The sequence below is a fragment of the Aedes albopictus genome, chromosome 2, assembly GCF_035046485.1.
Source record: "Aedes albopictus strain Foshan chromosome 2, AalbF5, whole genome shotgun sequence".
Lineage (NCBI taxonomy): Eukaryota > Metazoa > Arthropoda > Insecta > Diptera > Culicidae > Aedes > Aedes albopictus.
In genome coordinates, this window is record NC_085137.1 from 237,858,418 (window position 1) to 237,885,417 (window position 27,000).

Consider the following 27,000-nt stretch of genomic DNA (forward strand, 5'->3'; position numbering starts at 1 on the left):
AGGAGGTCGATTACGAACTCCTCATTCGAGGTGAATTAGGAGAAGAAATTGGTGAAGTTGATCTTGCAAGTAAGCAAAGGCATTTGAGGACCTTGTTCAAGTCCGATTCAAAAAACATGAAAAATTATCCGTCGCCGTATAATATTATGGAAGAATATGATTACATAGACGGTAGATTAACGGATCTAGTGAAAGCTCTTAAACGAGGGTTTGAGCAGCGATATGTTTCACGTTTGCTACATTATTACTATCGTGCTAAAAGATGCCTTTCAGAAAATCCGGAAGAGAATAAATTAAAAAGGGATTTGATTCGTCGTATAGGGGAGTGTATGAAAGAGTATAAGGTAGGACCACCAGCATCTCCAACTGTGCAACAAATAAATAGCATGTTGAACGAAGCGGATAGGGTTGACTTAGCACAAGCGCTTCCAACTGAGACAGTTAAATCTCCTTTTGGTCGAGTAGCAGAAAAGAAACAAACTACAAGTACGCCTGAGGGTACGCCCAAGTATACAGGAACAACACCAAAGATTCAAGGTGGAGAATTTGGGAATGCTGCTCTTAGCAAATCAGCAGAGGTTGGAAATGCGGATGAGGATCGAAAGGTAATGCAGCAGAAAATAGACCACTTAGAGCGTATGCTTGAAAGCGTAACTAAGCTGTTGTTAGAGCGGGAGTCACATGAAGTCCATCAGGAAAGGAACCAGAAAAATGAACGTTCGGTAGAGAAATTGCACAACTCTGGGTTGTTCACACGACTTAATTCAGGCTCTAGCGACGAGGAAGATAACCTTAGACATCTGAAGAGCAACAGACATTACGCCGTAGCTCGCGATCAACAACAAGGAACAAGGAACTCGGGACGATTCCAGGACCATTACGAGTCAGAGGACGGACGGGAATCGCGGGTGAGTGAAGGAAGTAGGAGAAGTGTAGGAAGGCGGATAAATCGGGTGGAACGTAGACGGGAAGATGGGATCAGGGATCACATTAATCGCGTTGAGAAATGGAAGTTGAGATTTTCAGGTGACTCAAGGTCAGTCACAGTCGAAAATTTTTTATACAAGCTGAAGAAAATTGCGGAACGAGAGGGTGTTTCAGATCAACAACTGTTGAGGGATATCCATCTTCTCCTGGAAGGTCCGGCGTCCGATTGGTTTTTTACCTTCGTGGACGAACTGAATGATTGGGAAACTTTTGAGAGGCTAATTAAGTATCGCTTCGGGAACCCGAACCAGGACCAGGGCATCAGACAGAAGATACACGATCGGAAGCAGTTACGTGGCGAATCTTTCATCGCGTTTGTAACCGAAATTGAAAAACTAAATCGGATGCTATCAAAACCGTTGTCTAACATAAGGAAGTTCGAAGTCATCTGGGATAATATGCGCCAACACTATCGATCCAAAATCTCTATTGTTGACGTTCAAGATCTACAGCAACTGGTTAAACTCAACCACAGAATCGACGCAGCGGACCCGAATCTCCATCAGATGGGTGAACCGAGACGGTCGGTAAATGCGGTGGAGGCGGAGGAATCCGACTATGATAGCGATGAATCGGCTACGATCAACAGTATGCGACCACGTCAGACAAAACCGAACAAACCTTCGACACCACAACATCAATTCCAACAATCGCGAGGAACCAGTCAACCAACAGCGGATAACATGGATTCGACAGCCCAGCGAAATTGTTGGAACTGCCAGCAACCAGGTCACAGCTGGAGAGAATGCAGGAAACCGAAGGTAATCTTCTGTTATGGCTGCGGGAATTTAGGACGCACAATTCGTTGCTGTGAGCGATGCTCAGCAACAAATCGATTTTCTACCGATCAGGGAAACTAAACAAGGGAGTTGGTAGTGGGAATCGCACCACCCCTGAAGCGACACAGGTTCCCAAATCAAAGACAACATTAACTGATTTTGATCCTCTAAGCAGAATACACCATATACGAGTCAGCATAACAAAATGTCCACATATCCGGGTTAGAGTATTCGAGACGGAAATGGAAGCGCTATTGGACTCTGGAGCCGGGGTAAGCGTAATTAATTCACCAGAGTTAGCGGAATTGTATGGGTTGAGAATTCTTCCAGCTTCGGTGCGAGTGAGCACAGCAGATGGAACGGAATACAAGTGCTTAGGTTACTTGAATATTCCTTTTTCGTATAAGGGTATAACAAAAGTAGTGCCCACTATTATCGTTCCTCAAATATCGAGATCACTCATTCTAGGGGCAGATTTTTGGGAATCGTTCGGCATTAAGCCCATGATCGATGTCGGCAACGGTCCCGAGAAGATTGAGACCCTAGATGCATCTGACCGAGCTCATATTGTCTTCAACATCGAACCGACGACTGAATTACCGAAAGTGGACGAAAAGGAACCGGACGAAACCCTGGACATACCGGCTTTCGACGTACCTCCAGAACCAGTTCCAGATAATATAGAAACAGAACATGAACTATCAGAAAGCGACAGACAAAAACTGATCGAAACGATCAAACTATTTGAATTCACAGCACCTGGAAAACTAGGACGAACAGACCTCATTCAACATGAGATCATTCTCAAAGAGGACGCTAAGCCTAGAAACCAACCGGTATACAAATGCTCACCTTTCATTCAGAAAGAAATCGACGATGAGATTGAGCGTTTTAAACAACTGGATGCGATTGAAGAATGTTTTAGTGAATGGACCAACCCTCTTGTACCGGTGCGAAAGTCCAACGGTAAGATTAGAGTCTGTCTAGACTCGCGGCGCATCAATGCCATGACAGTAAAAGATGCATATCCCATGCAAAATATGCAAGATATTTTTCACAAGCTAGGCCATGCAAAATACTATTCAATCATCGACTTAAAAGATGCGTATTTTCAAATACCATTAAAAGAGGAATGCAGAAACTACACCGCATTCCGCACATCAAAAGGCCTGTTTCGATTTAAGGTATGCCCGTTCGGGCTCACAAACGCGCCATTTACGATGTGCCGTTTGATGAACAAAGTCATTGGATTCGATCTGCAGCCTTTTGTATTTGTTTATCTCGATGACATCGTTATCGCCACTGAAAGTCTAGACGAACACCTCCGGTTACTTGGCATCGTCGCAGAACGTCTCAGGAAAGCTCAGCTGACAATTTCCTTAGAAAAATCACGTTTTTGCAGGAAAAAAGTTATGTACCTGGGTTATCTTTTGACGGAAAGAGGAGTTTCCATTGACCGTTCGAGAATCCAGCCCATTCTGGATTACGCCCGGCCAAAATCTGTTAAGGACATTAGAAGACTAATGGGTCTAGCTGGTTTCTACCAGAGATTCATTCAAGAATACAGCAGAATCACAGCGCCGATAACGGACTTGTTGAAAAAGGAGAAGAAGAAGTTTACGTGGACCGAGGAGGCAGAGGTCGCTTTTACGGAACTCAAGTCAGTGCTAACCTCAGCGCCAATTTTGGCGAACCCCGACTTCACCAAACCTTTCGTCATTGAATCCGATGCTTCAGAAAACGCGGTGGGAGCTGCCTTAGTTCAGAACCAAGAAGGCGAAACTAGGGTAGTCGGATATTTTAGCAAAAAGCTTAGCTCTACTCAGAGAAAGTACTCCGCAGTGGAGAAAGAATGCTTAGGCGTTCTGTTAGCGATCGATAATTTCCGTCATTACGTGGAAGGGACGAGATTTAAGGTAGTCACGGACGCAAGAAGCTTACTGTGGCTATTTAAGATAGGAGCAGAATCGGGGAACTCGAAGCTGTTGCGCTGGGCCCTCCGTATTCAATCATACGATATCGAGCTAGAATATCGTAAAGGCAAAAATAATATAACGGCAGACTGCCTGTCAAGATCGATCGAGTCGTTAATGGTTGTTCAACCGGACCCAAATTACGAAGAACTTGCGGCAAACATCCAGGCCGATCCCGTACGTCACGGCGAGTATCGGGTGATAGATGGACAGATTTTTAAATACGTTAAGAACTCCAGTCGTCAGAAGGATCCACGATTCTTATGGAAGCGTCTACCGACAGAAGCGGAAAGGGTCCCTATCGTTCGACAGGAACATGAAAAAGCCCACTTTGGGTTCGAGAAAACAGTTGCGGCGGTCAAAGAGCGATTCTTTTGGCCAAGGATGAATCAACAAATTAGGAAAATTTGCAGAGAATGTTTAACTTGCCAAACGAGCAAGTCAGGGAACAAAAATGTGACCCCTCCAATGGGTTCCCAAAAACCAGTGGAATATCCCTGGCAATTTGTCACACTGGACTTTATAGGGCCACTACCGGTATCGGGAAAGAAGCGAAGCACTTGCTTATTGGTAGCGACGGACGTTTTTAGTAAGTTTGTGCTTGTCCAGCCATTTCGGGAAGCGAAAGCGGAGCCACTTATCGAATTCGTTGAGAATATGATCTTCAGGTTATTTGGAGTCCCTGAGATCATACTCACAGACAATGGTACACAATTTGTATCGAAAGCGTTCAAAGCCCTACTGCAGGAATACAACGTAAACCACTGGTTGACTCCTGCCTATCACCCGCAGGTGAACAACACCGAGCGGGTGAATAGGGTCATCACCACAGCTATCAGAGCGACCCTGAAGAAGGAACATAAACATTGGGCTGATGACATCCAGGCGATTGCGAATGCAATCCGCACAGCGGTCCACGACTCTACAAAATATAGTCCCTATTTTGTCGTATTTGGTCGAAATCAAGTTTCGGATGGAAGGGAATACGCCCAAATGCGGGACTTCACCAAAGCTGACCAAAAGGATGAGACAGAGATAGCTGCGTCAAGGAAAAAACTGTTTGAGGAAGTTAAAGCGAACCTTGCGGCAGCCTATCGAAGGCATGAAAGAAACTACAATCTGCGTTCAAATGCTAGTTGCCCACGTTACGTTGCTGGAGAGAGGGTTCTCAAGAAAACGTTTGATTTGTCAGATAAGGGGAAAGGTTTCTGTAAGAAACTCGCCCCTAAATTTGAACCTTGTGTGATACGGAAAGTCCTGGGCACCCACACTTATGAACTTGAAGATAATGCAGGAAAACGGATTGGGGTATTTTATGCCGACCAGCTAAAAAAGCTGAATGTATCGTCTCATCCAAACTAAAAATATTGACCTTAAGCTATGTGCCTCTTCAAGAGCAACAATGATTACGATGAGAACGAAATCCAAACAAAACACCTACGGGGCAAATTTTCTTCTAAAAGAAGTCGAAACCAATCAAGGAAAATGGTAGGGTAAAGTTGTTGGCATTGATCATCAGCTTGTGATGACACCCGTCAACAGTATACTCCATGAAGGAAAGAAAGAGCCGGGGCGATGACCTGTCCTAAGTAGTGGATCACCACGACGGCATAAAGCGAGCACCGGTGATGATTTCTTTAATCTTAGTAGTGGAGGTTTAAAAAAGAAGAACAAGCGATAAACAACAACCTGACCAAGAGTACTTGAGAGGAAACTCCGAAATCGACAAAAATTTTCAAAATTTAACAAGCTATGTACAATCTCAATCGAGTGACAATGAGGACTAGTCCCCTAAAAAGACCAACTACGGGTAGACACAATTTTCGTCCAAATCGGACATGAAACGAAGCGTTTCACTGTAAATATTCCCTTGAAAATATCCCTTTGTAAATAGTTTGATTAGTTAGTTAGTATAAGTCCTACGCTTCGCCCTGAATTATAGCTAGATTAGTAATTAGATTAGGTTAGTAAAAATAATGAATTAACTCACGATTTTCCTTTGATTTCCTTACTTTTAGTCCATTTTTTCGAAAAAATTCTCTAGTCCTTCATTATGGCATCTCGCTTCCTTCGATTTGCGGTTTTTGTACCTAAAAGTCGAATAGAGGCATTAGTATTTTTCTTTTAAAAGTAAATTTTGATAATTAGAACAATAATTTACCTTTTCCATTAGTAGTATTTCCTCTTCCAGTTGAACTCGATCCATTTTTTTGATTTTATTTGGTTTTCTGCATTATCCTCAGTTTGTTTTACAGCTCCCATCCTTGTACTTCAATAGCAGCTCTACTTTATCGGCCGCCAATCTTTGTGTTGGGTCTGGTCGCCTTCCTCAATCATCCGTCCAATCCGAATCCTCATTTTTTGTTCGCATTTTTCCTCCCGTACAATCCGAGGGGTCCGCTTCCTGGAATCCGGGACCGTTTCCTCCGTATCCGTTTCCAGTTTCATATTCCTGCCAGGTTCTTTCCGTTTCAAACCGTTTTCTTGTTTAGTTCTGAAGCACAAATTCCAGTTGGTGGCTGCACCGCCCCCGTGAGCGGCAGCTGCGAACGACATAGAAAAACACACAAAAATACCCGTTTAACTTAACACCCACCAAGGAACGATTAATTTTCTCTTCCCTCCGATATTGGCACAGCACTAAAACACAGTTTCACCCGTTTTTCATCACTTTTCCGACCGTTTTTAAACCGATTTTCACTACTTTTCCAAGATTTTTTCCGAAACCGCGACGATTTTCTTCCGCGACGAACTGTCAAACTTTGTTTTGGTTCTCGCGAAGGGTGCACGACGTTGGCATGAGTGAGTGACTAGGTATGAATGAAATGAATGCGTGGATGAATGTTTCGCGTATACGAGGGGTGCTTGAATGGAAATTTTTGTGTTTCATGTTTAAAGAATAATTTCGTTATCGGTGTTAAACACTGATGGTCAGAAATGTTCTAGCGTTTACGTTTTTGAGTTTCAATGATATGGATAATAGTTTCCGGATAGATTTCTGGGTAATTGTCCGTAAATTGAAACAGACCCCACTTTTAAGGTAAAGTCTATTGTATCCGCAATTCTTGGGGAAAGCCTGAGGTTGGATGCAGATATTCTTTGCCAGTTTATTTTTCACTACGGTGATAGTTACCGAGAATTCTCACTCGTTGCTTGGTTGATATACCGAGGTTGGTGAAGATTTCTTTTTAAGTTTATGTCTGTTTGTCATGATTTTTTTTAAATTTTTTCGCTTTATTTTGATGGTTTTGTTTTCTTGATTTGTTTGAGTAAGAATGTGCTGCCAACGATCTGACCGATAGTTTCCTTTTGTTTATTTGCTTGATCAAGACCAATATTTCCAAACCAGTATTTTTTTTGTATATAGATTTTCCTGTAAATAATTTGTAAAGTTTTTTTTAGTAGTTGTATTTTATTTTCTCTTGAATTTCTGCTGGAGACCGGAGTTGAAAAACGCTGATGGTCAGTAGCAGACGCAGTCAACGGATTGCGCTCTGAAAATTGAGGGAGAGTCTTCCGAGACGATGAAACCATATGACCCCAGAAGTTATAAGAGATTATAAAATCAAACAAATGACCTTCGAAAATTTGATTGATTATCAAAAATCTATTTTCGTTATCAATCAAATTTTCGAAAATTTAGTAAGGAATGATGTAACAGTACCATGAATTAATTGAAATAAAAGTTGTACAGACCACCAGAGATAAATAAATTGCGATTGAATTACCCCTTGAAATCAGTATTTGAATTTGAGTAACTGAGTAGCGTAGAACTCACTGAGCTCCCTTGCCACACACCGCAGACCACAAACTAAATGAGTTCCTGAGAGATCTCTGGCGCCAAATTAGAAACCTTTAGCCAAGCGACCATGTGATGATCTACGGGCATCGACCTGTCCAAGTTCTTTTCAAGTATCGTTGACCCGACCTGCCTTTGAATATCTTCGGGTGGGCAATGAATTGGAAGCTCGGATCAACTTTGGGGAAAGGGGATGCTTTCTCCCGACAATTCAGGATTTTGGTGTGCGTGAAGGCGAATTTTAGTTCTTCGCGAAATTAACTTCGTTAATTTCACGTAATATCCGGGGACGAATATTTTTAGAACTCGCGCTTTATCTGAGGACCTTGAGACTTTACTCGATCACTTCGTTCAGGTCCGCGGAAGAGTCGAGAACGGTCCGAGCAGTAACTCGCGCCGTGGTGTGTTCAAGAAGGTGAACTTAATAAAGTGTGAAAGTGCTTCAAGATTTGCTAATTTAGATTATCCCATTTAATTTCCCTCTACATAGTTAGTTTAGCTAGGCAGATAGTGCATAGTACGATTTTGGCGGTTTTCTGGTGCGAGCGTAGACTTGCGGATAAAGCGGTAAGGCATATGTGCATAGTAGTATCACGTGCGGTGTTCAATACCCGGCATTGGTGTCTTTTTGTTAGATTTGTGGCAAGTTGCGGAAGCCCGGCACACCACCATCCCCCGTTTTAAGAACGACCGTTTTCGTCCCGCCTTCCTGCTACGAAGACGTGTACCCGGCGGTACACGTGGCCGGAGAGGGCAGCGCACGTTATTCCCGCGCCCTAGGCAGGGCAGTAGCAACGGGTCTGGCTTTGAGCCGGCCATTTCCATCAACGAGAGTGTCCCGAGTGGAAACCTACGTCCAAAAAGTTTTTGCGATCGGATTCGATCCGGCGACGACCAGCGTGGCAAGCACGACCGAGTCCACTACACCACCGGCGGTGACGATCGTCGGTGCGACGGCCGTACCCCGTCGAGAAGACCACAGATTCCCGTGGGAGGCGCCGTTTGAGAACGGCCACAGCAGCATAGTCGAGTAGGAGATTCCCACCAGGAGTCAACGGGAGAGCGCGTTTTGCACGCGCGCAGAATTGCACCGTAGCCGCCAATGCCCCCACGTAGATAGACAGCGTCCAAACTGTAAGTAGCATGCATGCTTTTCTTTTCCCATGCGCATGGTGAGATCTTGCCCCTAGCCTTAGCCAATCTAGCTAGCGTGGCCGCTGCAAATTAGCCTCTACCGTTAGCCATACGCGTAAGCGCCCGGCAGTAGGCTGCAGCATAAAATTTGACTTGCCCCTTGGCAAATGAACACCGCACCGCACATTTTTTGAGTACCGCACAAATGAACTTGAGCTAGTGAGTGAGAGGGGAATGAAGTAGAATAGGCCTAGAATAAGTACACGTGAATTCGATGTCGATAAAGCAGGAGTGTAAATATAGATAAGATGCTGAATTGGTTCCAATAAATGGGTTTTAGTTACACTGCAACACCAATGTATTTGAACACTAATGGGAGAAGTCTGAAGCGGTAGATTTAGAGGCATTTTCGCATTTTCGGTCGTTTTTGGTTCTTTTTAAGTAATTTTTCTGGGGAGGTTGGCCCTGTTAACCAACCAAGGATATTCTCCTTTCTTTTGTGGCCGAATTGAATATTTGAAGTAAAGTCTTCCAGTGATGATAACCATCGCGAAACCCATTTTTGTCCTCGGCGGAAATCACCTTGCCGCACATTAATTTCTAGTTTTCCCACGACTTCCCAGTCGTAAAGCACCCTGTTCCCTTGATCAGCCAACTCGTTTCCCGCCCAATCATTTTGGGAAAACTTTTACCCTCCCCTAAAAGGGTCTCACCAGGTCGGGCAACCTTAAAAACGGTAAATGGTCTCCGTAAGGAGTGGCGCTTAAGCCATTTAACTATCATCCGGGAAACTCGTAAGGCTGTCGGGTTACAAGTTCAAATTGACTTCAGAATACTAACAATTTAGTGTAATTTTCATTCTTGTACGAGACTTTCACCAAGTCAGATGGTCATAAGAGGGGGGGGGGTGGTATCTGGAAAATGTAATAAATAATGTAATGGCCACGGCTTTGGCCTTTTTTTATTTTTTTTTAATATTATTTTATTTTTTGACAGAAAACCACAAGAAGGTGGGTGCTCCAGTTTAAAACAGTAAGCTGGAGAGGAAGGGAGTGATGACTAAGTATGAATAAGCCTTTATTTCCTTAGACACTACTCACATGTTGCTTCACCAGATACAACTAACACTTTTAACCATCAAAATAAAAGAAAGGCAAAAACAACCGTGAAAACATGTAAAAATAACTACAAACCATTGCTCATTGATTCCCTTAAACTGGTTGTTTCTTCGATTTATCTTAATCGTTAGAATTGCTCAACAACCTTGGAAGCAATCTCTTCACGAACCTTCATCGAAGTTTCAATATATAGTGACACAAATTCGTCGACATCTACGTGATTCTTTACTACACGCACATCGCTACAGTTCAAAGCAACAATCATCTATAAAATATAAAAGGAATTCACTAAACGGCGATAAACGCTACGTTAAATATTTTTCTGCGTAAACGTCGCGATCGCCAAGGCAATCTTTGAATATTTTAAAACCAATTTTATGAAACGAGCATTTTATGCTCTTTAGTAAAACCCCTTTTATTGGTTTTTTAAACTTGAAGTTTTATTGTATGCTGTGAAGAATTAGCATTAAGGTGAATATATGACGAAGCCACAACTCGAATTTTCAAGAGCACAAATCTGAAGAACCGAATGTCGGTTTGCGCTGAAAAGTTGATCGATTGGTCACCACCAGCGGGTAACCAATCGATCAACTTTTCAGTTCAAACCGACATTCGGTTCTTCAGATTTGTGCTCTCGAAAATTCGAGGTGTGGCTTCGTTATATATTCACCTTAAGTTAAAATACACAAATACAAAGAAATAATAAAAAAAAAATATTGTATGTTATTCATGCAGTTTCGTTCAACACATTTCTACTGAACGACACAGAGAGTGATACAGATTTTGAAAATATTTGCTGGAACTCTACTGTTCATAAATATGATTATCGATCTCTGAGGTTCGTTTATCAAAAACTCCCTTCAATATTGCGAATATGAATTGCCAATTGTTTATAGATAGGGTTGTTTCGGTTGCTTCAACAAGTGATAACAGGGATCGATGTACCTTAAAACCCAATCTCGGAAGAGCATATATGAAGTTGTTGAAACGAGATTGATAAAAAGCAGTTCAAATTTTACGCAGTTCACTATATTAGACTATCTGACTCCATAACGATTGAATTAATACACCTCCGTGCACCCACCGTAAAATGTCACGTGGTCTATGGGCATTCCCTGAGAAAAGACCCCGTCTTGTCAGCCAACATTGGTGTGTATCTGAATTGATCCATTGAAAGAAAACGTAGGTAAACGATTTTTTTTCTAATGATTTATGTATTTTTGAAGATTTTGGACCACCCTAACAGCAACAAATACACAATTTTAGTTTATTTCAATACCAATACATGATTTAAGAACCCTCAAATTAAAAGGGTAATCAAAACCTACGTTCAGAAAGCACATCGTGATAGCTTATTATCGATTATTTTTACATGCTTCCCATTATCAGCAGATTTCAAAATTTTGAACCACCCTAATATAGTAAAATCAAAATCTATGATAAGTTCCATATCAGAAATAGATTTAGGGAACTAAAATCATCATAACCTGTGAATTTTAGCAATTTCGGTTAACATTTGAGGTTTTGTCCGACTTTTGTATGGAGGCCCGCCACTGTGGAATGCCCAGTGTGCAATGGTTTAGAGGAAACGGCGGAACACGTTTTGTTCGTGTACCCGCGTTTTCGCACATTGCGTGGCCGCATGCTTGCCACATGCGGGGAGGAAACAACTCCGGACAATTTGGTCCAGAGGATATGTAGGGATGAGGTTAGCTGGAATGCCGTTTCAACGGCTATCACCCATATCGTCTGGGAGCTACAGAGGAGGTGGCGCGTGGACTCAGAGAATGACTAGTTTAGATGCGGTACAAGAGGTGGTCCAGGGGTTCGGAGTCGGTTTCGTAGGTCATACCGGTGCCATGCGGTCGAAATCGACCCTTACAGGGATTAAGTAGCCGCGGAGAGGAAGTCTCGGTAGCAGTGCTGTCGTGGCGTCGGTCTACTGGGTTGGATCCGAGCCCGCGGTTGGAAAGGGGTCCCCGGCAAGGGTCGGGGTAGGTGAGACCCTGCTGTCTGCAACCTTCGGGTGCATCTGATAGGGCCTGAAGGGTAGTGATATCCTTCCTTTGCGGGCAGGTCAGATCGGGTTGCACGTGGGCATCAGTTCTTGATGTCTGCTAAGCAGTTGGGCGCGGACAGGGTTGACCCTGCCCGCCTTCCGAGGACAAAGAGAGTGATGAGGACCACTCAGGAAACTGGCTAAGCGCCAGCATGCTACCGTGATGGACACTCCAAAGCGAGCCATCGATGTTCGTTGCTGCAGGCTACGCAGCTAACCTTGAGGGTGCGATGTGCACTAGCCCCTCTCTGAAGCAATGCCTACTTGGTGATTCCGGAGAGACGAAGGACTTGGCGACCATAGGAATGTGTTTTAGTGAGTCGAGGAGAGAGTAGTTCTGGTTTTTACCATTGTTGTATAAGATGGCCTTAACCCCACACTACCCTAACCTTCCTGTTAGGGTGTCTGTTGAGCAGATTTTCCCCCCTATGGTTTAGAAGGAAAAAAAAAGGGGGGACCTAACAGAAATGACTACTTAATCCATGAACTATGTGATCGAGAGTGGAGCGACAGAGTGAACGACGTTGAATCCGTTCGCACGAGTAGGATTGGCGAGATCACCATTCCGAAGGACTGGTGTGCCCACCACCGAGCAAGCTGCAGGAGGTTCAACAGGAGGATCACGAGACCGAGGAAGCGCAGATGACCGGCGCGGACTTCAAGCGGGTGCTGAACCGCAACAGTAGCGGGCTACCAAAGCTGTTGGTAGTCGCCGAACAGCTTGACGAGCTATACGAGTGGGCGAACTAACATTAGCAAGGACCTGAAACAGGGCTTGTTGAAGCTCTACTAAAAGCTAGCTTTGGCCAAGAAGGAGAACGATCCCCTGGTCGAAGAGCGGAGAAAGGCAAACGCAAGCAGGGAATAGAGGCCTAACTAAGTAATAACGAGGCATATAGTGCTAATGGTTACTTGGGTACCCGAATAGAAAGCTTCTTGCTTGCTGGTAACGCGACGATGGCGCGTGTGACCATGATGCTCGCCGGAGCCGTAGCGGTAGAGGTCAAACCGCCCTACGGCTCGAACTGCATGGCCGAAACCTGCCTAGAAGACGCGGCCCGCGGGGGGACAACAGGCAGGGAAACCAATCCCCAGGAGGCCAACCTTAAGCGAAACGGAGGCCAACCTGGGAAAAAGAAGTTGCAAAAAGGGAAACTAGCCTGGAAGCGCGAACGAAGTGACGCGCTGGTCTTCAAAACTGAGCTGGATACATACGCCGAGGTGAGGCAAAAATTATCTCTTAGATGGCCCTAACGGAGGAGGCGACGCTCCAGTGTCGCAGACTATAAGCAGCAATGCGAGGTAGATGCACCAAGTGCATCGATCCACTTAAGAAAGGGTCCTGCAGGCACGCAGAACGCCGTGATCCCTTACAGGGAGCTTTGTAAGGGAGATGAACAAGGCGACTGCAGTCGGCAAAATCAGAGTAGGCTGGTCAGTGGTCAGTGAGTCCGCTCAGCATCTACGAGCTGCCAGAGGCGTGCTTCAAGTGCTTCGAGCAAGGACACAAATCGTGGGCGTGTAAAAGCCCCGACAGGAGTGAACTCTGCAGGGAGTGCGGAGTAGAAGGCCACATCACCAGGGAGTGCAACTCGGCCCCAAAACGCCTGATTTGCACGGTGAACAAGGGTCACACGACGGGCGGACCTGAATGTCCGGGCACGCGGGGAGGTCGAACCAACCGACGATAGCACAACTAAACCAGAACCACTGTGGAGTCGCACAACAATTGTTGTGGCAGTCAGTCTCGAAGTCAAGTACAGACATCCCCCTACTATCGGACCCGTACCGCATTCATCTTGATAACGGGAACTATGTAGCGGATAGAGCCAAGCTAGCAGCGATTTGTACAACGTGGCAAGAGGGCTTCGTATTAGCGAAGATCAACGGGGTGTACTACTACAGTTGTTATGCCCCCCGGTTGGCCGATAGACCAGTTCTCGTATATGCTGGATTCACTATCAAGCGCACTAGTGGGATTGAGTCCCGTGGTCAAAGGTGGAGACTTCAACGCCTGGGTGATTGAGTGGGGTAGCCGCTTCACTAACGCGAGAGATTGGGCTCTACTCGAAGCTACGGATAGACTGAACGTGGATGTCGCGAACGTAGGCGACAAAAAAATTCTACAGTAGGAACGGTGCAGAGTCCATCATTGATGTGGCCTTCTGGAGTCCGGGTCTAATCCCTAGCTCGGGCTGGAAGGTTGAGGATGGATAGACACGCAGTAACCATCTGGCGATTCGATACAGGGTGGAACACGGAGGAAGATCAGCCGGCATTTGTGGAGCGATTGCTTATGGCGGGTACCACTGACGCCCTATCCAGTTGGGTATCTCAGGGCTCCATCCTGGATCCGGTACTATGGAATGCGGTATATGATGGCGTATTGAGGCTCAAACTTCCACTAGGCGTAAAGCTGATCGGCTTTACCAATGATTTCACCCTCGTGGTATACGGAGAGTCGATAGAGAAAGTGGAACTGACAGCGGCGCACGCAATTGGCAAAGTGAAGAACTGGATGAGGTCGAGACAGCTGGCACTCGCGCACCACAAAACGAAGGTGGTGGTGGTTAACAATCGCTACCCTGAAACAGGCAGTGGTCACCACATGTGGGTGCACGATCAACTCTAAGCGCTCACTGAAGCAATTGGGAATCATGATCGACGATAAGCTGAAATTCGGAAGGCACGTGGAATATGCCTGCAAATGGGCAAGCATGACGATAGTGGCATTGTCAAAGATAATGTCGAATAGCTCGGCAACAGTCTCTCGAGTGAGCGTAAGCTATTCGCGACTGTAGCGGACTCCATACTGCGATATAGTGCCGCTGCATGGTCGAATGCGCTAGTGGTCAATCGAAACAAGAAGCGACTCGAGAGTACATACTTGGCTGATGTGCCTTAGGGTGGTCAGCGCATACCGCACGGTCTCAAAGGACGCGGTATGTGTGCTCGCGAGCATGATCTAGTGGTGGCAAGGGACGGGTTCGAGGCGAGCGAGTTTGCAGCAGCTGTGGTGAAACAATCCGGATCCTAAGGGTTAAGTGGTAGAGGGAATGGGAGCAAGAGTGCTGGACACACTGGCTCATACCGAGCGTGTCTAAATGGACGAGCAGGCCCTATTGTGAGGAGAACTTTTACTTGACACAATTTCTGTCAGGCCATGGGTTCTTTAGGTGGTTTCTGCACAGATTCGGACACACAGGCTCCCCCGCATGTCCGGAGTGTGCAGACTGCGACAAGACCGCGGAAAATCTGACCTTTGTATGTCTACGCTTAGTGGAGCAGAGGTCGAGTATGCAGAAGGTTTACGGTTGAGATATCACTCCTGATAAAATATCCTGACAAGGATGTGTACGGGGGTAGGGAAGTGGGATTCCGTTACTTCCACGGTCTCCCGAATCGTACTTAAACTACAGAGAAAATGGTGGGCCGAACAACCGCAAGTTGAGTTGCCCCCCTAGGAGCTCCCCTTTCCAGAAGCTTGAGTCCAGCAGGTAGTTCAAGTGCTAGCCAGGACCCAAGCCTCCAGGGGAGAGAAAACAACTTAAGGCGATAACTGGTGGAACGCTTTCCCTTGGAGTTTACTCATGTATGGTCCCGGCTTCTCGAAGTCATCCTTAACGTACCGCGTAGGTAAGAATGAGGGAGAAAGCGGTTTTAGTGGGTCGAAACCTACATAACCCGAGGACCCACATCTCGGGAATGCGACCAGCAGATTTCCATTTTCTATATATAAAAAAAACACTAAAATTCAAATAAGTTAGTTTGAAATTGACTTAGTTACAGCGGCAAGTGTCCAAAATAAGTATAACTGCCCAAATGATACAAGACCCTAAATGAATTTGTTTGTTGAGAAATTCCGTACTCTCGACCACAGTGACGAAGGAGCGGGTCGGGATCGGGATGGTGAAATTTGTGGCAGATTCTTAACTGTTGAACCGATAAGAAATTGAATCCAAACTTTCCTCCAACTGAGTTGCCATTCTCGAAATTGACAGATGGGGAGCAAAGACAGCAGCGGGTAGCAAAGAATTACACAACAGTTGGCCATAACAAACTGTGTGATGGGAAAATAAATCTTATAACGGCATCGGCAGGCAGCAGCTCGGTGGAGCATCCGTCATCAAGATTGTCCACAAAAGATGAGCGGGGGGCGGCGCACGCTGCCGTAGACGCGGTGACACTGCACGTGTTGTGACACTTTGGCTTGTCTTCACACGTTGGCACGTCATCGCCATTTATTCACTCCCTCGGTGTGCGGGTCCTGACTGGGCTTTGTCTTGGGGGAGGGGGGCGGACGAAGTGTCGCAAACTTTTCGTTGACGCGGGTGGCGTCGCAAAAATCTGAACAATGCGAGAGAGGGTCCTCAGCCTCACCACCAAAAGAACGATGATTGATGATAAATGCCATTTTGTGGGGTTCTGTCCAATGGCAGCTGTGTCGCCGCAACAATTTGTGTAACCGTCCACTCGGAATAACAAATAGCTCTCCGGAGCTGTCAGACTGGTTGGTGTGTAGGTGGAGATTAACCCTCGTGCGGATTATGATTATTGTCAGACTGGTTGGCTACGGTTCTTTGTTGAATGCTCAAAAGAGGTGATGGAATATTTCCTGTTTTTCGTCGTTCAATTGACAGTCAATTACAATTCCAAATTACTCAGATCGCATGCCAGAAATAAAAAAAATATCCACAGAAACATCAACCAACAATCAAACTTTTCCTCGACAACCTGAGACTTAAGTTGTCATTGCTTTGAGGACAGAGGGTAGCATTTATTCTGCAAAACCATAAACATGCCAAAAGGGACCAACTTCACGCAACAGAAGAACAAAGTTGCAGGTCCGTGATGACAGGCGAGAAGTATCAACTTTCCGATTAGTTTGTTCACTCTCTTGTTTGGGCCTCTTACGAGGAAAGCGTCCATCATATCTGAAAAAGCGAGCTTCGGTTCTGTTTGACCTTAAGTCCATCTTAATCTTCCGGGTTAAATGGTGACAGGTGGGTAAGAGTTTTACGATTGGCGATTTTTTCGGGGGAAGTTCAATTAGGTAATGATGGTTTTTGGTAATATACAAAATTTTAGCTTTTAACTTTTGGTTTTTAATTCCAATTTTCTCTTCTGGGCTAAATTATTTTGTCTAACTTGTATCTGTTATGTTCTATCTTAATTTTTCTAACTTTTCTATGTTCATATGTTTTTATCTTCTCATCTTTCTGTTTTTCTATCATTATTCATATCTTCTTTTACCTTTCTATCTTTCTACGTTCTAACTGTTCAATCTCCTTTATTATTATTTTTTCTTCCATTTCGTCTATGTTTCTATTTTTAAATTTTTCTACCTTCATACCTTCTTCCTGTCTTCATACATTCCTAATTATTTATCTATCTACCTATGTTCAGAAAAATAGGAATATATTGTTTCTGCGCTCCCTCTTTCTATTATTAGCAATTTTCCTACATCAATAACAGCCGCAAATTAAATATTAAAGTGCGCTTCATAAAAGTCCCACACCGGCGGAACTTCAACTTCCGCACGGTCGGCAATCTCACCGCAATTCAGTGGTTACGCCAGGAGCGCCATACATACATATTACCGACTTGTATCAAAACAATAAAACAACTGCATTAAATTACATTATCCCCACTTCACTCGCACTCGTCATCGTCAGAAACTCATAATTTCCACACATTTTCAATTTTCTGCGCTGGTTTCCGGCAGTCAACTAGTCACATTATTTTTCCAACCACTCAGACCAATCTACCGAGCGACCGACCGGGCGAGCGCCAGTTCCAACTCAATTAGGTTTTTAATCCTGGTGGGTGCAATTTTTCCTCATTTCTGCGCAATTTACCTACCCCACTGACTGCCATACTGACTCCTAGTCGTCATTGGAGGTGGTGGAGGTGGGGCATCCATCTAGGGAACATTGTACGAGCGAGCGGATCGAGAACGATGCCTCCAGCATCCAAGCTGGAAACACGTAGCCATGAGCTTTGAGATCCCGCGAGTGGGACTGTATATGTGTACTAGCTCTCTCTCATTCTAGCTCAGTGTGATGAATAAAACATGCTGAGAAATTAGACAAATGGGCGTGAGGAGGATAAATCATGTGCCTTCTTCAAGAAGGGAACGAAAAACGGAGAACCTTCAAGTAGATTTTTGTTTTGTTTTTTTTTTCTTGTTTTTATTACATACTGGATCTTATTCACTATTGTGATCACTATCTAGAATTTAGAATTTTAATTATGAGTTAAGGACAAGGTATTTGGAGAACAAAGCTCAAAATTTCTAGAGCACCGTTTTTTAGAACCGTTGAACGGATTTGGATGAAAATGCATCACGCTAATTGTTCAGTGGTTGTCAACAGCGTGATGCATTTTAATCCAAATCCGTTCAACGGTTCTAAAAAACGGTGCTCTAGAAATTTTGAGCAATGTACTCCAAATACCTTGTCCTTAAAACGAACCATTCAAAGTGTGCTGTTTTATGATTTGCTGGTGGTATCCCTCTAAGAGCTCTTTCTGGGAATATACAGGAATTCCCTTCTTCCACAAATATCTGAGTTTCATCCAGAATATCTTCTGGAATTCTTCCAGAAGCTCCATCCCGGATTACTTCAGGGAATTCTTCCGGGGCTTCAGCAACTTTTTCCAAAGTTTCTTCACGGATTCTTTTCGGGATTCTTTTTCGACTCCTCCAGGGATTTCATCCAGGAGTTCTTCATGGGATTTCTTGAGTAATATTTTCTAGGATCTATCTAGAAAATTCATCTGGTATTCCCCGACAATCTATTTCCGAGCTTGCTTCAAGAAATCCTTTTGCGATCCCTCCGGGAATTCCTTCCAAGACTTCTGCTTTCATTATCCGTGATTTCTCCGGAAACGTCTTCTAGAATTCTTTCAGAAACCGCTTTCAGGAACCCTTCCAAAATTCCTCTGGGACTTTCTTCCGGGACTCCTCTAGGAATTTCTTCCAGAAGTTCTCCAGGAACTTCTCACGGTTTTATTTTTTTCAGAAACTGGAATTTTATCTAGAGTTACTTCTAGAAACCATTTTTCTGGATTTCTTCAGGAATGCCTTATGGATTTCCCATAAATCCGCTGGTAATTTCTCCAACAGTTTATTCTGAAATTCTTCCAGATTTTCATTATGGAATTCCTCCATGAGTTTATTACGGAACTTCAGGAGCTTTTTTAATGGAATTATTCTTGGAGTTTCCTGTGAAGTTTCCATAGAAAGGCCACGAAATGTCAATCCTGGGAGCGTTTGGCACAGAACCAGTGTAAGTAATAAGTTTAACTCAAAGTCGACCCAGAAGGGGTAGGTTCGATAAGAAGTACCAGAAGGTGACGGATGGGAAGAACGCTGACAGGAGCCGGATGGTAGTGTATGTCTAAAGTAGAGAACGGTACAAGAAAGCGAGAGGAGCAATGCGTAAAAATTCACCGCGGGAGCAGAAGAAATATCAGAAGAATGTCATTACTCAAAAAAGTATGGAACAGAATGATATGTGAAAAGTTAAAAATTAACCAATCTGAAAATGGCGTGTGTAGAAGCTCAGAAATGTCACTCACCACGTCTTGTAACCGTGATGGCAACTTCCTCACAAATAAAACTATGGTGGCTCCCAAGAGGAGACCGCAAAGCGAGACTTTGTTGAATGAACAACCGTACAACTGAAAGGACGAACTCCTGGTTAAACCCAGTTGAAAGCAGACGATGAAGAAGAGCTACCTGCTAGCTGGCTAGAAGGCCTCATCCAAAGCGGTGTACGATTCAGAAACAAGAAAAGTAGATAATGGTAGAAAACGGTTTTCCGACGAATCTGATTAGGTTGATTCGCGAGATTCATCAAGGATGGGATCATTCATTAGGGGCCCATATAGCCGAGGCGGTAAACGCACGGGTATTCAGCATGACCATGCTGAGGGTGACGGGTTCGATACCCGGTCGGTTCAGGATCTTTTCGTAAAGGGAATTTCCTTGACTTCCTTGGGCATAGAGTATCTTCGTGCCTGCCACACGATATACACATGCAAAATGGTCATTGGCAGAGGAAGCTCTCATTTAATAACTGTGGAAGTGCTCATAGAACACTGAGTTGAGAAGCAGGCTTTGTCCCAATGAGGACGTTACGCCAAGAAGAAGAAGAAGAAGAAGAAGAAGAAGAAGAAGAAGAAGGGATCATTCATTTGCAATCATTTAAATTCACTTGCTGTTAACTCGCTCCAGAAACATCGCAGCAAAAATCAATGTATGGAACACATTTTCATTTTTGTTTTACCTGAAACTTTGTAGAAGAATATATTAGCGTAGAATCAATAGTTTAGTCAACAGAAGGCAGCAAACGCAACTCTTTTCGGCGTGAATGTAATTTACTTTCACCGCGTAGAGAGTTGCCTTCACAGCTCGCTCACGACTTTGGTATGCGTGTGCGGCCCCAATGTTATTCGGCAAACTTTCAGATAAAACTAAAAGGTTAAATTCACCCATACATTGTATTTCGATAGCATGCTTCTGAACTGAGATAATAGCAAGTGAATGTAACTCTTTGCAAATGAATGGTCCCATCCCTGATTTTCATGTCGATTTTTAGGGTAGGGTGATGGAGATGCGAGTGTTGAATGTGAATTAGCAATTACTCAAGACTTTTCGAGTGGCTGACAATTTTCATGAGTGAGGGAGACGCGAGTATGGAATGCAAAATCAGAATTGCGGAATTTTTTAAGGTAATAGTAATGGAAACGCGAGTGCGGAATCCGGGACCAGAATCGTAGGAAGGTGGGTTGCACGGTTAAGTAAACGATCAATATTGAATTTTGAATCGAATATTGAACGACCGTTGACGTATGTCCATTACCCTTACCCCGACGTGTATTTTTATATAACTAGAAGAGACGAACCAGCCAAGGGCTGAAAGTCTCTTTATTAAAGACAAATCAATCAATTAATATATAACTAGTGGATCACATCACCCACCAAAAGTGACCAAGATCCACACCTTACTACCCTACCCTACTAACAAATACTCCTTCCCGAGACAACTGTGGAGATGCAGTGGATTCCACGGTTTTTAGTAACAACAGTTGTCAAACTAACATTCCTTCCCTTTCCCGATGACCGTAAGGACGTGGCCGGCGTCAATAACGGGACTTTCAAATACAGGCATACCTCGATAGTACGTACACCCTCGCTTCGTTTAGTGTACGTACTATCGAAACGTACGCACTATCGAATCACAATTTTTTATTTCAAATTTAATTTTTAAATCAAAGAATGTTATTTCTAGAACGTCAGGATTGCCAAAAAATTACATGTGGCCTAAGGGTCCGTTTATTAATTACGTAATTTTGCTTGTTTAGGATGCTATCTTTATTGGAAAAATCTTCTTGTGCTCTGGGGATGCTTCGTAGAGGCATCTCGTCTCTGGGAACTTAGATTGATTTTATTTGAGTTATCTTTTAGAACCATCTATACTGGTCTAGATATAATTGAATCGATCTAGATCAGTTATATCTTGTTAAAAAACATTCTAGATGTATTTTCTTCTGCCGCATTTATTGCCGTGATATTTTCAAAATCTTCTGAACGTTGCTCCTTCTAGGACTCCTCCAAAAGTTTAGTTTTTTTACGAGAAGGAATTTCAAGAGGTATCCCGGAACTTTTGGAGATATTCAAGGAAAAACTACTTGATGAATCTTAGAAAGAATTCTTGTAGGAATGTCGGAATGAATTTCTGGAGGAATCTTGGAATGAATTCATGGAGAAATCTTGGAACGAAATTCCTGGAAGTATTCTGGAAGAAATTCCTAAAAAAAATCCTGAAACTCCCGAAAGAATTACAGAAGAAATTCTTGGTGAAGTTTCGGAAGGAATCTCTTAAGAAATCTCAAAAAGAGACCCTGGAATCTCATTAGGAATCGCAGGAGAAACTCCTGGAAAAATCCCTAAGGATTCCCAGAAAGAATTCCTGGAGAAATCTCGGAACCAACACCTAGAGGAATTTCGGAACTGAAAGAAATTTGAAGAAATCTTTAGGGAGCGAGAAAGCGAAACAATTGAATTGGTACAGCCTATATGGCAATGCAATCACGCTATTTTTTTCTCGCTCATCGGCTGTGTTGGCAACGCACAGAGCGCTGCAACACGTGCACACACGTGCACAAATGACCGAATGTGTTTAAAATGTGTGCGCGCCACACACATTCCATGTGTTCCCGGCCTCATACTCATTTTTGTGCGGCTCGGTGGAAACGGAACAGTCAAACGTCTCCCGAGCCGCGGCCAAACAGTTTGGCACATGTAAACATGAGGTGGATTTTCGGGATTTTTTCCATCGAAGAGCTGAAAAGCAGATGGAAATGGAAATGTTTTTGACGCATTTTCAACTGCTTCAGCTATTCGATGGAAATAATCTCTGAAAATCATGAAAATTGAATCTTTTTTTCTAAATTTCATAAACAAAAACTAATATGGAAGCGGATTCCATATTCCGGGCGTTCCACAGAATGTGTGTTTTCCACACATGACAAGACTTCATGCACCCGAACACATGAATGTGTACGACCCATGCAACACATAAAATGTGCGGCATGTAAAGAGGGTCGATTTGAGAGCGACCAACACAGCCGCTGTGTCGGTGTGAGTTAGCGTGATCCGCGGTTGCTAAAGAATTTGTTCAAAGTTTTTGACGTTTTGTGACATTTTTGTTCACGTTTCGGACTTCAAGAGATTTCTTCCAGAATTTCTCAAGGAGTTCCTGGAATCCTCCAGGAATTTCATTCGGGATTCCCGAATAGTTTATTTTAGGATGTCTCTGGATTTCTTTTTGGGCTTCCACATGGTATTTCTGGAAATTCTAGCAACTTCACACAGAATTTCTCTAGGAGTTCTTTCAGAAATGGTATCAGAAATTCTTACCGAGATTTTTTCAAAAAATCCTTGCAACAATCAGTAAAGATTTATTCCTGGAATTTCATACGAGATTCTTCTCGAAGTATCTTCTGGGAATTCTTTAGGAATTCCTTCTGAAACCCTTTCAGAAATCCTACAAGATCCCTGACAAGAACTTCATTCAGTGTTCCTCTAAATGCTTCTCCAAGATCCCTCCAGGAACTTCTTCCGTTTTTTTTCTGGAGCTTCTTCTGATTTAAGTATTCCTTCTGAGATTCCTTCAATAATTTCACCAGGTAATCTTTCTGGGATTTTTCCAGGATTCTTTCGAAAATTCCTTCAGGATTCCTCAGGTAATTTCTTCTGGGGAATTACTTTTCAAGAACGTCTTCCGGGATTCCTCTTAGAGTTTCTTCTAGGATTTTTTTCAGAAACTGATTCAGGGATATCTTCGAGAACTCTTTCCAGAAATCATCTAGGGACTTTTTTTTTGGTTTCTACCAAGAGCTCCGTCAGGAATTGTTTGTAATGGAAGTCCTCCTGGAGTTTATTATGAACTTTTTGGAGTATTTTGTTTATGGAATTCCTCATGTAGCTCCTGTAGGATTTCCTTGAATAAACACAGGAAAAAGCAACTTAGTTATAGCTCCCTGAAGAATCACATAAATCCTAGAGGGATTCTAGAACAAGTTTGTGGAGAAACCACGGAAAGAATACCTGGAAGAGTTACAGGAAAAATTACTAAGGTAATCCTAGAAGGAGTAATGCTGATGGAATCAGAACTGATTTCTACAGAAATCCAGGAATCTCTGGAAGAATCTCGTGGAACTTCCTGGAACAATCCTGGCAAGAGCTTTTGACGGAGCTCCAGACGGATCCTCTTGAGGAATCTCAGAAAAAAAATCCTGGAAAACCCCAGAGGGAACTTCTGATGGAATCCTAAATAAACTTCTGGAAGAATCTCATTAAGAGTTTACGGAATCCCAGAAGAAAGCTCTGGAGCAAATTTGTGGACAAATCACAAGAGGAGTCCCTTATGGTATTCTTGTGGAATCCCAGAAGGAACTTCATGATGGTGGCATGGTGACCATCAAGTTATAAAACAGCACACGCACGCATACCCCCCTTTTAGAAATCAATCCAACCACTCATGATAAGCTGACGATTTTTTTAAGTCCGAATCATAAACAACAAAGCCACGAAACATCCAAAACTAAGAACATTTTCCTTAGCAACCGCAGCTTGCAGTGCTCTACGGTACTCAAAGTTGTTTAAATTTCCAAACTCATGGAAAACTGTCAAATATTTCATACGTATCGCAAAAAAAAACGTTATTTGTTGGAAAACGAAAAAAATAGATGGTTTAGATAAGTAACTTGATGGGTTTGATTTATGTTTTGGAGAGCATTCTTCGCCGTTAAATTTAGTTTTTTTTATTACCACGCAAAATAGAACCATCATGTGCTTTTTTATTTTATTACAACATTCTATTGGTAAAGAAAACGTTTAATTAATAACTGTGCAAGTGCTTATCAACTACTAAGCTGAGAAGCAGTCCTCCCCAGTTGGGATGTAACGCCAGAATGATGATGCCAGATATTATGACTGCTTCGTTTGTTTACGTCTAATACAGATGAAGTCCAAATCGTAGAAAAACATGGCACGGAATGTCAAAGACTGAGATGAATTCACCTTAGCAACCGCGACGCACAGCTACAGAGGCCAATTATCTGGATTTTCCAATTTCTCCACAATTAATACGATACTTTAGACTTCAATCGTGAACAAATAATGAGCTGAAAAATATCTTTGACTTATTAAACGGCCATTTTTATGATTACTCGTATTACGGTCCATAATTTGATGTTCTAACGCGGCAATTTTGCTGTCATTTTTTTAGCTTCTTCTGACTCCTACTTCTGCCTTCCGTTGAACCTCTATGAGACTGAGACTCTCTTTTGTTCCCCTTATCCTGCACCCCCTTTCTGCTTCCCATCCATTTCCTCTGAATTATTAAGAAGGAGAGCTTGAACACCGCTAACAATGACAACGGCCTGAGACTAGTAATCTTTGCTGCTCTTATCCCTACATATTTCGTTTTCAGAGAGATTCAAGCACCGTTCACAACCATGGCGGACCCAGCAACCACCAGTGAACTCAGTGACCGCAGCGTTTGAATAGCCGGCGCTTCTCATCAGAAGGTGCGCCAGAGCATCAAGGAGAGAAAAAGGATAATCAACGTAGACGACTATATCCACAATCGTTAGATTAGCGGCAGCGGGGAAAGTAATACGTACTTCGAAAAGACGACCTGGGTCGATGTGAAGAACCACAAGTTGATGGATAGGAAGCGAAACAGCCGAGGAAAGAATTCACCATATAAAAACTAAACAACCAAATGTATTAGGAGAATGTCATTACTCAAAAAAGTATGGAACAAAACAATATGCGGGCATTTTACGAAACTTTCTTTAACGTTTGGAGAAACACAGCGGTGCTACCAGCCATGCGTAATAACCATGAAGGCAACTTGCTGGCAATTAAAACTATGGTGGCTCCCAAGAGGAGAGAGCAATTGGAGACTTTGTTGAATGGACACAATATAAGCACATCGACGAATAGATTAAGCTTCAGTAACAATAGCCAGAAAAACTACCAAGGAGAAGAAGAAAGTAAGGCAGCTAGAGAGGATGAACTCCTGGACAAACTTTTCAAACACAGTGAGCAGCTGCATGAAATACTTCTTCACCCTCTGTTGCTTGCTGGCTGGAGAGTCGGGGCCCTATTCGCCCTTTTTACAGAAAGAGGAATAGACTGGAATGCGACAGTTACCGAAGGGAAATACCTGTGACTCTATTTACAGGCCACGAACGCGATGACTGCTTGCAGCTGAAGAGGATCTAAGAATACTTAACGGCCACAGGGACTGGAAGCGATTGGCCTAGGAAAGGGTCCAGTGGAGGAGGATTCTTCATTCGACGAAGGTTCAAAGGAGCGAGTTGTAGTCAACCAAGAACATTGTAAGTACCGTAAACCGGGGTCAAATTGATCTTCGGGTCGAAATTGACTAGACGTTTTAAATCGTATCCAGATAACATACGTGCTACAGAAGAGTTACCGTGGCGCAGGCTTTTGTTGAGCAGAAGTCACTGTGCCTTATTTCTAACAATTAACCACATTGAAAAAAGGCAAGCATATAATATAAAGAAGTGAAATGATTATAAGAAAAGTTTTCAAGCCTGTGTTCAAGCCTGAATCCAGCTTTGAATCAACTCAGGTCTGGCAAGCTATGCAATCAATAAGCTGAACAATTAAATAAACCAAATGGCATTGTTCATCTGCTCTCTGTCGCCAAGAATTGCAGATAGTCAATAAGAAAATTCCTTAAGCTTTAAATAAACCCTTGAATCATGAATGACAGCCCGTCATAAAAAATCAATACAATCCATTCAAGAGTTTCGACTCCCTTATCCAAACCAATCGCACATCCTCACGGATGAAAACAATAATCCTTTTTCCAACTGCTTTCCGAAAGGCGAAGCAATGGCGCTGGCAGCAACACTCAGTAATAGCCATTTCCCAATTGGAGCGAAAGCAGTTACTTCAGGAGCAGTGCCAAAGGAACCTAAATAAACCGAACGACAATTTCATATCAATTTGAGCAAATCTCCTTTCCGTTACGTTTTCCACCCTCTGGGGTCCCCTGGAGGTGTTTCGAAATCGTCTTTTGTGGTACAATGACGGAAGGAAAGCTCGGTTCTGGAAAATCATTGGTGAATTGGTGCATCGAGCTGAACATCAGGTTCGATCCAGTTGACCCGTAACGCCACCCGGATGAAAACCTGCCCTCGAAGTTCGATATTACTCACAAGACGATGAACATTTCTGCTGTCGTTTTTTTCTGCTTTTTTTGCCCTTTTCCTCTCAATACTGCACAGCACTATACACACTGACTTGTGGCACTACTATACTGGTGAGTTGGTGACTGAATTAGTTGCAAGGGACCGACCAGTAAGTTCTTCGCATCCCGAGTAAGATGTTGAAAATGGAAAACGCTTAGCGGTCGGATGGTTGAACCGAACTGGGTACTGGGGTACTGGGTGGAACCACAGCGAAAGATGTCCTTTCAATTTCCTTTCAAGGACCCTCGATGCGAGATGGCACTCGGGGAATAAATTGAAATATCTAGTGGTAAACTCGATCTACCAACGATTTTAGAGATTTACTGGAGACACAGCCTCGCGTATCGTT

General features: G+C 43.5%; 1 long non-coding RNA gene across 1 annotated transcript in view; it reads right to left on the reverse strand.

Moving 5' to 3' along the window:
• LOC134287976 (uncharacterized) overlaps positions 1-27,000 on the reverse strand; it is a 525,221-nt gene that overhangs the window by 174,432 nt on the left and 323,789 nt on the right. The window lies entirely within an intron of this gene.